Source organism: Lagopus muta, chromosome 24 (assembly GCF_023343835.1).
Source record: "Lagopus muta isolate bLagMut1 chromosome 24, bLagMut1 primary, whole genome shotgun sequence".
Lineage (NCBI taxonomy): Eukaryota > Metazoa > Chordata > Aves > Galliformes > Phasianidae > Lagopus > Lagopus muta.
This window is the reverse complement of record NC_064456.1, coordinates 4,010,304-4,023,981: the sequence shown is the minus strand read 5'-3', so window position 1 is coordinate 4,023,981 and position 13,678 is coordinate 4,010,304.

The window sequence follows — 13,678 nt, the reverse complement described above, 5'->3', positions numbered from 1 at the left end:
AGCTGTAGAAGCTAAGCAAGAAAACTGAAAATATACTGCTCCTGTTTTGCCATAAGACTGCTAGCTACTGGATGACACAGAAACAGCTGCTAAATGGAACGCTTTGCAAGGCTGACCCTTTTCAGTTATCTTGCAGGCTTGAGATATGAAAGTGACCACATGGTAAGTAAACAGTGGTTTACTCTCATTTTATTTTTTTTAATGGGACTGGAAATGAGCACACATCCATCCACAGATGGCATATACATCGCTGTAGTAATGCTCTTTCAAAGAATATGCACGTTTCTGAAAAAAAAGTTTGTTGGTGGTTGTTTTGATTTGTTTCCTTTCTATTTGTCTGAAGAAATAAAGTAGCTATGAGGGTCAGAAATGTTTCTGGGCTGAGTCCAATTCCTTTCCTGACTTTTTTTCCCATGACATTCTACCCAGGGTTGTTCAAACTGGAAATCAGTAGTTCTGTGGTTTACTCATACCAAAAAAAAAAAGAAGGGAGCTCTGGTACTTTTTTAGCATATATTACTAAAAGGGTTCAAGAGTACCCTCCGTCATGTGGCTTTGGCTGTTCATAAACATTGCTCTGACCAGTGGGGGAAAATTTAGATATTTCTCAGAATGATTTGTTGCCTTCTCATGACAGTTGCAATTTCAGACTGGATTGGATCCAGTGGGAAAATGTTTAGACAGAATACTGCACCAAACAACACTCCTGAGAGCTGTGCCCGTGGTGAGCCTGTAACAGAAAGTAAGTTTATAGGAAGATATTAAACAAAAATACATCATGCTATGACTGCATGTTGCAGGGTAAAAGGCCCATTCATTGGGAGTAACACCCCAAAGGGACTTCGGGCAAGAAAAGCTGAGCACCACACAAACACGAAGTCATTCTGTGGTCTGTGACACCAATCATTTGGTTCAGCTCTGTATAAATCGTGTACAGTGACTGTAGTGAAAGAGATAACAAAAAGGAAAAATGAGGGACATGGGGAGACTAGAAAAGGCAGATATCTCATGCAAACCTTTCCCTCCACGACCCCTTAAATTTTGGGTTTCAGGAGCGCTCAGGAAATATTTAGCTAAAAAAAAACTCCTTCAGCAGGCCATGCCAGCTCCGAGCACACAGAAAATGTCTGTGTGTAGCCAACAATATCCTTGCAATCAAAGGGAACCAGTGAAAGTGAGAAGATTCTTGCACAGAGGTCTGGAGGTTGCTCAATATGACTCAGCAATGTTGCAATGGGATATTTTTATATCCCTGGACAAGAAGGAACATACAAGCAGTAGAAGCTCAATGGCTGCTTAAAAGAATTTAGTTAACCTACTTCAGTAACTAAATTATTGATTTGGCTTTTGAAGATCATTAATTACATGCGTAACATCCTTACCCTCCAGAATGTAGCATCTTTTGGAGTGACAGGGTACTGGAATGGGCTGCCCAGAGGGGTGGTGGACTCTCCTTCTCTGGAGATATTCAAAACCCATCTGGATGCTTTCCTGTATAATCCAATGTAGGCAACTGCTTTAGCAGAGCGTTGGACTGGGAGATCTCCAGAGGTCCCTTCTAGCCTGTATGGTTCTATGATTCTGTTATCATGATTATGAATTTATTTCCAGAGCATCAAATAATTTTATTTTTTCTTTTTCAAGAAAAGCACGTTCTTAACAGGCTCACTCTAGAAGATTTGTTCATTACATCTTTGGAAACTGTAGTGGAAATGCTAAGTCACAGCCTGAAGCACTGATTGAGCACCTGGTGGGAAGGCAGGGCCAACCCAGGGGAGCACAGCTGCATGCAGTGCACCTGAGTGACTGGAAGGGATGGAGTCAAGATCCACCCTTCCCAGATCTCATTTAAGGGTCAGCAGTGGAGGTGAGGATATCTTTTGTTGGAGATCCCCACCTACCAGAGGCCTTCTAAAGATAAGCAACTCTCTTTTTTTTTCTTTTTTTTTTTTCTCTTTCATTTCTCCACCCATGGCTGTTGCATTTTGTTTGCTGTAGCCAAAGGCTTTGCCGCCCTGCTATTATCATCCCATTGTAGCATTATAGAAACAAACATCTGCTCAAAAATAAGAGGTGATGTTATTTATCCATTCAGGGCAGCACAGTCAAGGGTCTATATTATATAAACAGGGAACGATGAGGTGCAAATACATCACCCTTCAGTCCTCTATTTCCAATATGGCTGAACTGGATACTTACAGAAAACAAGCCAATGTATGTTCTTAGCTAATAGCTGGTAAAGCTTTAGGTATGACTGAAGCCCCAAACAAAAGAGCAGACTAAAACACCAACCAATCCGAAGAATAGCATAAACAGCATGTATCTCGCCACTCAATAAAGAAATGTCTTTGTCTTCTACAGGAAGGCAAAAAGCAAAAAACAATTGCTGTTAAATCTCAGAATCTATGAAAAAGGGAGGATTACATTGGAAAAAAATCTCTCTAGCCAGCAACAGCATCATTAAATTGTTCTAATCAAGAGAGCTTCAAGGTTGCCAAGAATCAGCTGCAAATCATTATTCATGAAGTTATGGGTGTAATCTCACACTAACAGATTTGATAGGCCTCTGGAACTCACAGACCACAAATATTTAGGCGAATCTTGGGCTTCTGGAACAGAGTGAAAACAATCCGAACACAATATTGATTGCTGTGCTGTAACCAAAAGTTGTATTCATTCGTAACTGAAATGGAGCTTGAGGATGCATTAGTTCTATCAGGAGTCTGGGAAATGCACGTTTGGGGAAAAAAAAAAATGCACCTAAACAGTGGAAACAGGTCATTAGGAATTATAAAGGACACAGCAGTGTATGTTCAGTTGCATGACACAAACCTACTCTTACAGGAGGTAAAATGTTGCAGAAGGTAACCAACTAAGAATCCACACAACCTCTCATGGTGTTTTTTTTGCCATGCGATACATCATTACAATCATCCATTACATGAATAGTATATACCACAGGCCTTATATCCTGTCACACCTTTGATATCTCTGCTATTAACCACCTTGAGCCATATCAGTAGGTATGTGAGGAATGTCAACATATTGTATCAACAAATGATGGTGTTTAATTGACAGGGCAACCTTCTTCCATTTTTAATAATGGTGGGTGCCATTCACACTGCAGCACACACCATGCTGCGTGCTGTTACGATGCAAATTGTGTTGGAACACCAACATGCAGAATTCTGATTGCTGGACCAGAAGGCAGCACAGCTACTTGCTGTTCACTACCGTGGAATGTAGTCCAAATAAGTACCAAAATTGATTATTATGTTAATCTTATACCTGACATTTGTTTGGACATATGGTGTATATACTACTCTTTTCACTCTCCCTTGCTTTAACATTTCATCATCTTCAATTTACATATATCATTGAAGTTTATATTTCAAGAACATATGTCTTCCTGGCCTTTGAAAATCACCAAGAAACACTTTACTCCCACAGTGCAGACCCACGTTGTCTGAAGTATATTTGCACGTTATATTAATAGAATTCAGAAGATTGCGCTACAAAATTCCTAAAAGAGAATCAGCCAAAGTTAGACTTGGCATCTGCACAAATCTCAGCTATTTTTCAGAATACTTTGACAACACTCATGTTATTGTCTCTCGGTTCAATTTTTCTGCTCATGTATTCCCCAAAGAAGGAAAGAGTGGTATTCCTGTTCTCTGAATAAGGACACATCTTTCTTCTTAGAGTGATTTCATTATTTATTTTTCCTTCTCCTTGAGCTGCTGGATCCCCTAACTCTTGTTCTTCCACACAAGGGCACAGAAGTCATCCTACTGCTACCAAGTCAAAGAAATTACATCAAAATTTTACTGGTAGAGGAGACACTACTTTTCAATTCTTGTTTTTTCAGCTAGATGATGAAAAGAAAGGCTTTAGAGCTCACAGAAAGTCTGTTAACTATGTATAATTCAGTGACACGAAAGACCTGAGCTCAGTGCTGACATGAGCTGTGTTGCAGTGCACGCTCCCAACTCCACAGGGCACTATTCTGTCTCACGCATGCAGCTAGAGACAAAATAAATGTGAGGCATAACCAGAGTTATGTTCCTATAAAGCTGTCTCTGGAGAAACTCCACAGTCATTAGAGAACATGTTCATCTTTCTCCATCTGATCTTTTCTGCTACATGCTTTTTGTATTACTCCTCAAGTTTTACTTCCATCTGGTATCAGCTTTTGATTAGAAACTTGTAAGTTGAACTTCAGCAGTTCAATGCAAAGAACTGAGCTGCTTCCAAGCCATTTTTTTTCCCCTGAAACATCTCAGTTCAGTTCTTTTTTTGTTGTATCCCTGCCTACACTGAAAACTGCATTCTTAGTAAATACTTTGCAACTCTTGCAAAGAGCAAAAATCCCTCATCTCTGCAAACAAAGGAGGGTTCTGTTACCCTAAAAGAAACAAACCTTACAAAAAAAGAGGACTCTGCTTCTAAAACACTTGCTACCCAAAGTGTCATGTCACTGGACAAACCCAGCCCAAACAAAACTCTTTAACACTCATGTAGTATTAGGAAGTAGACGTTACTTTTCACTACAGCACTGGATCCAAGGGGGATATTTCCACCTAATGTATACACTGACAGAGCAAAGGTACATCCTTCCTGTACATTAAGTTAGGCACTGCAAAACTGTGCCTTTGGAGAGAGGTCTGCAGTCATCTTGAGATTTCAACCCCACGTCTCCTATGTGCACCTCTTTGGTCAGTTCACATCTCTGTTCCTGCAGGTTAGATAGGCATGCTAATTGACTGCATGTTTCCCCTTTAAGATACACCCAGAAGACAAGACCAGTCATACCTACAATTATAGGGAAGCTAAATTGCTAGGTTTCTCAAGCAGGATACGATGCACGCTTAAAATGCTGTTCAACAAAAGCTTCAGTCCACAGCTCATTGCAGCACCAACAAAACAACACCCAAATTACTGCTCAGAAAGAAAAGATACAAAATGTTCACTAATAAGCATAGTCTAGATGAGAAATCCATGTCCTTCCATGCGCTGGACTGAGAGAAGCAGGCAATTTTCAGTAGTGTATCTAGGCTGTTGGATGGTGCATTTTCACCACTGGATCACAATTACAACTTCAAAGCAGTAAAACAGCATATTGAGTCAGACCAAGGGCTGATCCGCATAATCACATTCAATTCTAAATCATCTGTGGGACTGTATTAAGTGATTCAGGGTGGTGAAAACAAGTTATTAGTTTTAAAAAGAGATAAAGCAATGAAGGTAATGATTCCTGCTAGCAAGCAAGCCACAGAGTGAAATAGGAGTGCTGCCATCCACTTTTCATGTATGAGGAAAGATGGAGAATGTCTTGCTGCAGATGCCAGTTCTGTTCCTTAGGATGCTATTGGGTTATGCCTGGAAACTGCTAATGAGTTTGGTGCAAAAACACTGGATGGGGCACATGACTTCTCCTCACTATGGGCGTATCAATCTAATTTATCTACCGAATTACCACTGCCTACAGCACACCTGTACAAACCTGATAACTTGAATCCTTCCTCTTTGTTTGCCCAATGCTGTCTTTAAACTTTAAAATCACTCCCATTTAAAAGTTTCATTCACTTTCAGAGGATTTTCTTAATCACTGCTTTTAATGAAATAGGGGGATTCTTATCCCACAGGCCAAACTACATGGCTTGGGTCTGCCCACAGCCTAGAGGTAACTTCTGGCACCCTAAAGGTTAAGAATGCAGACAAACAGGTTCTCCTGCATACAGCTCCAAACCATTTATGAGGTTATTACAATCTGACATATTTTATTACCCATGTGCTCTCAATTCTAATTACAACAGAACTGAAAAAAAAACAAACAAAAAAACCAAAACAACCAACACCCTGCAAGATACTGCAGAAAGGCCAAAAGCTGAAAAAACACGAAGGATTCAAGTTATCAGGTTTGTACAGGTGTGCTGTAGGCAATGGTAACTCAGTAGACAGATTAGATTGATGTGTCTGTTTTGAAGAGTATTGATGTGCCCCATCCAGTGTTTTTGCACCAAACTCATTAGCAGTATCCAGGCATAACCCAATAGCATCCTAAGGAACAAAACTGGCATCTGCAGCAAAACATTCTTCATCTTTCCTCATACATGGAAAATGGATGGCAGCATTCCTATTTCTCTTTGTGACTTGCTTGTTAGCAGGAATCAGATCAAAAACACATCTTGCATATGAATGGAATTCAGTGAGATCGGACGTGGCTCGTGGATCCTGTGAGGGCTTGTTCAGCAGCCCTCAGTCACTCCAGCAGAGCTTTCTCCCCTGCACAGTTTTTCTTTGCTACAGAAATGCCATGTATGCATGTCAGACGATCAAGCAATGTGGCCAACCTCAAGCTGCTAGGCAGAGGAAAAACTCCGACTCTGGCTTGATATTCATGAGACCCAAGTACAAGAAAGCCAAAAAGGATAAGCTAGCAATAATTTTTTCAGAAGCTTTTCCTAACTCTGAATTATTTAACCAAACAATGGCAAAATGGCAGCCAACTAACAACGTTTGCCAACATAGGCAACTTAAGTGGCTCCCACTACGACTCTTGCATCCTTCTCTGATCAAAAAATCACATTTTCATGTTGGTGTGTGATGCTAGGCTTAAACTAGATGGAAAAGATTGAAGACCAAGGAGAGAGAACCAGGCCCTACCTCTGTGAGGAAGACCCCAGGCCTTGCAATAAGGCAGCAGCAGTCACATGAGTTTCTCCAGCAGACCTATGCTATGAGATGATCCCACCAACCCCCAACTCCTGGCAGGTGCTGCTCGTGATCTCTCCACCAGAGCCCTCAATCAAATCAGATGGGAAATAAACACCCTCTGAACTGTCCCAAGGCCCTGCTTGACTTGTGAAGATGCTTTTTGTAACTGCTGCTTCAGCACTGCTGCTCTGGTGCTCCTGCACCATGATGGTGGGAACTGGGAGCCTTTCAGTAGCAGGAAACCTGCATGAGCTGAGAGGGGCGTTCAGTGAGAACCTATGAGAGCAGGGGATCCACATCTGGCTGAGGATGAAGATGCAGTAGATCCATGCACTGAAGAACAAATGAAATTACTGAGGGAGGAGTGTAAGGAATAAAGAAGGGGAACCAGACTGGGAGAGAGACAGAGCAGGAACATCACAGTGATGGCAGAGCTGAGGGAGCTTGAAATTAAGGTATGAAAGATAGGAGGATGAGGTATGAAAGGATGGAGGCTAGAGGTTGTTTGAGAGACTGGAAAAGATCCCTAGATCAACCAGCAGTTGCTGTACTACAGGGTGTGTGCATTTAGCAGATATTTCACAGTTGATATAAAGGAGAGGTGACTGATGCATCAGGTCTCGGTCCTTTGTATGAAACCTGACTCACCAGGAGGCCTGTAATTGCTCAAAATCTCTTATCCCTCGCAGCTTGTAGCTTCACTTCACTGACAACTGGGAGTGAAGATGCTGGGGATTAGATTTCAGCTGCGTCTGCTGTCAAGGCATAAGGAGAACTGTTTGAAACCCAGCCAGATCAGTACTGCTTGCTCTGTGGACAGCTGCCAATTTTCATGCAAAGTATGTTCGACACGTACATTACCATCATTTGCTTGAAATGAATTTGTAGTTCTGCTGTGCAGCTACATCTGGAGCCAGTGGGATGCACAAGGCACAGAGAATGCACAGGGAGTGGCTGTGCTGTGGGTCCAAGGCTCCAAAAGTGCAACCCCAAAATGGAGGAGGGGGCTCAGATGGGGAGGCTTTGATCTGAGAGAGTTGTAAACCTGCTCTGAATATCCGCTATGTAAATAAAACTGCAGGCAGTGCACAGGTTAACGTGGGAGGGAGAAGGAGCTGCAAATGGGGGAAGTAAATACAAGATCTTAATCTGCTAAAGCTTTATCAGCACCTGTGCACGCTCCTGTCAAGTTAGAAGCCATTGCCCACAGTGCTGTTCAGTGATACGGATTGTCCATACATACAGAATCACACTGTATGTGCTTTATTAAAGCCATGCCATTTTCTGAAAGCATCTCTTGTTCTAGAACACAAAGAAAACATCAGGCAACACAGAACCTACAAAACGTGAAATCTGATTACTCAAAATATATTTTTAATGAGGCCGCATCTATAAATTAAGAGCTGACCCATTTGCTCAGAACACTTACGTCTGGAGTTGTGGTCTCTCAATGAGAGCTCATGGTGCCAATAAGAAAAGATTACATATGGAAATGTACACCAAATCCCCCACAGGAGGCTATGGGGGAACATCACTTGTTGTTCTACCAACACAATGCCTAGAAATCCAACTCATTCCCATGCTGAATTCTGTCCGCTGCTGCTCCTGTGTAAGCATTCTGCTGTTCTGGCCTTTAATTAATTACTTTGGAAGGAACAGCTCAAGTGCCCTCTAGTGTAGCTTCAGAATACCTTAATCCATGCTCCTCTCACTTTGTGAGGCTCAATTAGAGCCTGGAACATTTGCACAGGTCCATGCAGTGTGTCACATAAGCCACTGTGAGCAACTTGATTGAATGGTGATTGATTGTGATTTTTTTTCTGGAAAGCTGCTGACTGGCAGCTATGGCTGGTTTTATAGGCAGTTATCTGCTTTATTCCTGAAATGCACAACAGCAATGTTCGTTATACGCTTCTGATCTTTTCTTCATTCTGTTTATCAATTAATGCTGTTGCTGGGTTTAGTGTTCTTCATATACACCTTAACGGGTTTACAATATCACAATCCTAGGAAAAAAAAGTATAGTCCTACTTGCTTTTTTCAGTATTTTTGTCTTTCCAAATATGTGATTTATATTTACTGAAGCATCTCACAGAGTTGTGAAATTCTCAGAACTGACTTGAAAGAAATGCTCCATATACAAACATGCATTCTGGTCATAGCAATGGTCAATCTACGTTTTTGGTAGCTGACAGTAAATGCTTAAAGAAACAGCATAAGAATGCAAGTATAAGAATAGGTGGAGTACTTTCCTAGCAACTGGAACCTGGTGATGTTTGTTTTAAGAAGTGAAACGGGAAAAAAACTTAAAGTGAGAATAGAGGAAATAAAGGACAGCTATCCAGCTGTGGAATGATTTATGTGGAAAAATCCTGTAGTTTGGCTCATCCTTACACAAACAAACTTTAAACGTTGGAACTGAGTCTCAAATTCTTCCCTCCAGTTCACAAGATGGTAACAAAACCCCGATACCTTTTCCCCTGGTTTTGCTAACCACGTATTCCTATTCCACTTTGAATGCCTTTTTCTATTACTTCTAAGACCTGGGAAAATCCCAGAATCTATTTAAAATTATGGCAACTTTCCAATCAGAAATAGCAGCTGTAGCTGGGACCAGCAGCTCTCCCTTTCAGAAATCATATTCTGTTGTACAAATACAGTACCTCAGTATATCATCAATGCATTTCCTCTCTGCTTCGTATCTTCATTCCTCATCCTTTCATACTTTTCCCTGCAGTCCTGCACACACTCCGTTTTAATGTAGTGTGTGTGCCCACATGCTAACGTGTCCTTTGCAGCACTGTTTTCCCCTTACATCATTGTGTAGCTCTCTAAAGAACACATTCTTGCCCACCCTGTAGTCCTTTCAAGTTCAGAAACAAGAGAATCTCCACACCAAAAGAATTTTGACTATCACTAAAGGTCATCTAGTGACTAATTATGAAAAACACCAATTTAGACATGATGACTGTTTGCAGAACGTCTGTTCTGATAACTGCTGGTCTTTTGAGGAACAGCCCAGCTATCCCACAGCCAGTGAGGGAAATCCATTGCGACTGAGTAATGTTCATAAAAGCAGGCTAGACTTTTTCTTTTTTAAAACATTTCCTTCATCAAAATGAACTTCAGCTGCTGGGTTTTGTTTACATTACTGTTATTCATAATGGCTTTCTCTGGTACGTTCTTATTCACCTATATACCTAAAATAAGTGTAAATTGTGACATTTTCAAGCCAGAACAGAAGAGCAGTGCCCAAGAAGGCACATAAAAGGAAAAGCAAATTAGATGCTGTCATGTGTGGAATAAGGATGCATAGGAGATAGGACCAACTTAGCAAAGTATATCCCAGTGCATCAGTGATTTTCCACACTGTAAAAGTTTTAATTTAATAAAACCCAGTGAAGTATTGTATACTTTTGGAAGTGGAATCGTTACCAGTATGCAGCCTGTAGAACACATTAAATAGCAGAGAAATAGCATTAAGAACGAATAAAGTCATTTATGGTAAACCTTTTGGACTGAAGATTCCTTGTAATGGAAACCATACCTTCTTTTAGACGCCCTGTGTCCAGATATTCCTCTGATATAACACAGGCAGAGCTTTTGTATGCCAAGAGAAAAATAACATTACTATAATGAGAACACCCAAGCAGCTTCGTGGTCCCTCAGATATAACACTAATCAAATGCTACTAATAGTGCAGCTTTCCAATTCCAGCATATTGTCTATGTGCTCTAGAGGCAATAAAGAATGAAGCTTGTCACTACAATATTAAGAAAAATAACAATGCCAGACATCTTCATCTCCTTGTTTTTTTTTTTTTTCTATTTATCCAAGGAAATTAACAACATTGCATTCTTTATGACAGTAAAGAACACGTGTCCAGATATCCATCTGCCCGGGCTATTTCTCAGTGATGCTGAGCACCGTGTACAAATCACACATTATCTTCTGTTGCTGTAACTATTTGGCAAAATCAAAAAGGAAACGTCTGTACCTCCACCAGCTGCTATGTTAAAGCAGTTCTAGGGAGGCAGACACTTCTAAGGATTTCTCATGCTTACTCAGTTACTTCATCCACGGATATAACGAGATGCAAGCCCTGCAAGTATTAGTCAGTCCCTGCAGTTTATGGTCTTCATCTCCTGGATGGAATAATTGTTCTGCTGGAATAATTATGCCATCTGGAGGTAGGTCTGGACAGAATTCAGAGGCTGTTGGTGGGAACGTGCCCAGCAGGACGTCGCTCCTTCGCTTCCTAGGAGCAGATCCAACTCGCAGACCTCACTGGTGGGACTGTTAGTTCTCATCAGCCTACAAATCACCACTCTCTTTTTTGTCAATAAACCAAAGCACAGAAAATATGTGGCCCCGATTTCACCACTCAATTCTCCTGTTTCACATTCCAGTCAGGATGCATTTTTGAAGGACCACAGAAATGTGCAGTTTAAAACCTGTCTAGTAAACTTCCTTGATCCCGAGGCACAGGCTTAGAATTTAAGTCACTTTCTTTTTTTTGTTCTTGTTGCCTTTTGGAACAGTTTCATTTTCCTACTTGGCTCAAAGCATCTCAAATCCAGACAGCAGCAACAACACGTTGTATCCTGCGGTGCAAGTTGTGAGCTGGGGCCTTTGGGATCTCTGTGCTGACCGCATGAAATTCCAGGCAGTTACCCCATTCCTGGAAGGGCTGGAAATACTTGCAGTACCTCACAGTACCACAGATTCCTGCTGTTGAAGCAGCACAGGAACCCTGTGACTTTCCAGGCAAAGAGCAGAACTGCGCAGCTTCCTCTAGGTCATCACACACAGCACAGGGATTAGCAGAGCTTTCTCTAACAGACACTGCTAGGCCATTGTGAAATAAAACATAGAATCATAGAATCACTGAATTGCTCAGGTTGGAAAAAATCACGTCCCTGAGCAGCACGTCCAGGCGGCTTTTAAACACACCCAGGGGTGGTGACTCCACCAACTCCCTGTGCAGCCCATTCCGGTGCTTAACAACCCTTTCTCTAAAGAAGTTTTTCCTGATATCCAACCTAAACCTCCCCTGGTGCAACTTGAGGCCATTTCCCCTCGTCCTGTCACCAGTGAGAAGAGACCAGCCCCGCTCTGCTGCAATCAGGTATTGGAAGAGAGCAGTAATGTCTCCCCTCAGCCTCCTCTTCCCCAGACCAAACAGCCCCAGCTCCTTCAGTCTCTCCTCACAGGCCATATTCTCCAAGCCCTTCCCCAGCCTTGCTGCTCTTCTTTGGACCTGCTCCAGCACCTCCATGTCCCTTCTGTACTGAGTGCCCCAGCGCTCAAGGTGAGGCCTCACCAGTGCCAAGTGTTGGGGCAGGATTACAAACCCCTCCTTTCTTTTGTATTAGATTACAATTCCCTAAAGAGAGGAACAGATTTACGTGAAATGTGAAGGCTGCATAGTGCAAGACTGAGCTAGAAAATGTTCTCATTAACTTATAATTATTCGTGAGGTCCCTGCAGCAGCCAGTCTCTCCAGGAAACCTCCAGTTTCATGCTGGGCTTCAGTCTGGTTGTGCTACAGTCCTCACGGTGGTGATCCCAGCATAAACAAACATACAACAGCCAGAAGCCCCAGAACAGCCCTTTCATGGGTCACTGGGCATTGGGACAAAAGCACTGACTGCACCTCGAGGCATTCAGACTGCAAAAATGAGAGTTGTAACATCAGTCCTTAGCATTGAGAAGGCTTTGCAGACTGAAGGGTCATGGCAGCTCCCAAGGCAAAGCAAGTAAATAGACACATATAGATCTATGGAAGGAAGGAGCGGGCTGTGTGCTCAGCTGGGGAAGGCTGGGAAAGTGCAGCTTCTTCTGATCTCTACAGCCCAGAGAGCCATTCCTGAGCTGCATTCTGAGACAGACGCAGAGTTGCCAGGCCCAGTGTTACTCAGGGGAATGGAAATGGTGAGATAGATGGCAATGGGATGATGCAAGCTTCAGTGTCCCTGTCAGAATGGGATTCCAGTATGGGGTCTGGGCTGTTTCCTTGGAGTTTGAAGTCAGATGAAAATGACATTCCATGAAAACGACACATTTAACTAAGGAGAAAAAGATATGAAGAGAACCTCTCTTTATTTCTTGTCCTATGCTTCTCTGAAGGGTTATTTTGGGCCCTGAATGAGGACTTAGAGGCAAGCATGCATAAAAAGAGAGAAAGAACGACACTGTGCAGAGATAAGAAGCACAAATATGAAAGTTTTTCAGTTCCTAAATCACAAAATGGGTTTGTAAAACACTTAAGGAAGATTTCAGCACTAGAAATATCAGCATTGTGCCTTCCTAATCTCTCGAAGGTTAATAGCTTAGGAAAGAACAGTTAGGAAGACAGTGAAGCAGAGCAAGAGTAGGTCAGACCTGGAAGAAGAAAATGAAGAAAACTCAAGCCTGTAGGGAAACATTTTGAATGTTTTAATTCTAAAGTCAGCTTAGAGATTATCTTTACAGGATTAAAATCTCTGACTTTGTTGTAATAAATGAATTTAAACAGAACTTGCTCAAGCGAGGATGGTTTCTTATCTGTCATGACAAATAAAAGTGATATCAGATGTTTAGCAGTAGCTCAATATCTACAGCTGGATAACACTTCTTTCCCAGCATGCTCTGTAATGAGAAAATAACCAAAAACAAATGGTCTTTGTCTGAGGATTTGCATAATTGTAAAACTAACTGCAAAGAAATGCCCATGCTAGAAAGCTTTTGCAAATACTCATATGCTTATTGCACCTAAGATACACTGTGTGAAAAGAAGGAAGGGAGAAGACACTTGGTAAAAGGAGGTTATGCATAAAGCAAAGGCTGAGTGAGAAGCAGTGCATGGATTTTGAAGCTGGGCATGTTCAGGATGGAAATAAAATGCCAATCTTCACAGCCAATGTGAAATAATCTTGTGGGTTGTCTGAACTGGAAAAGGCTGCCAGGGAGGTGGTGGAGT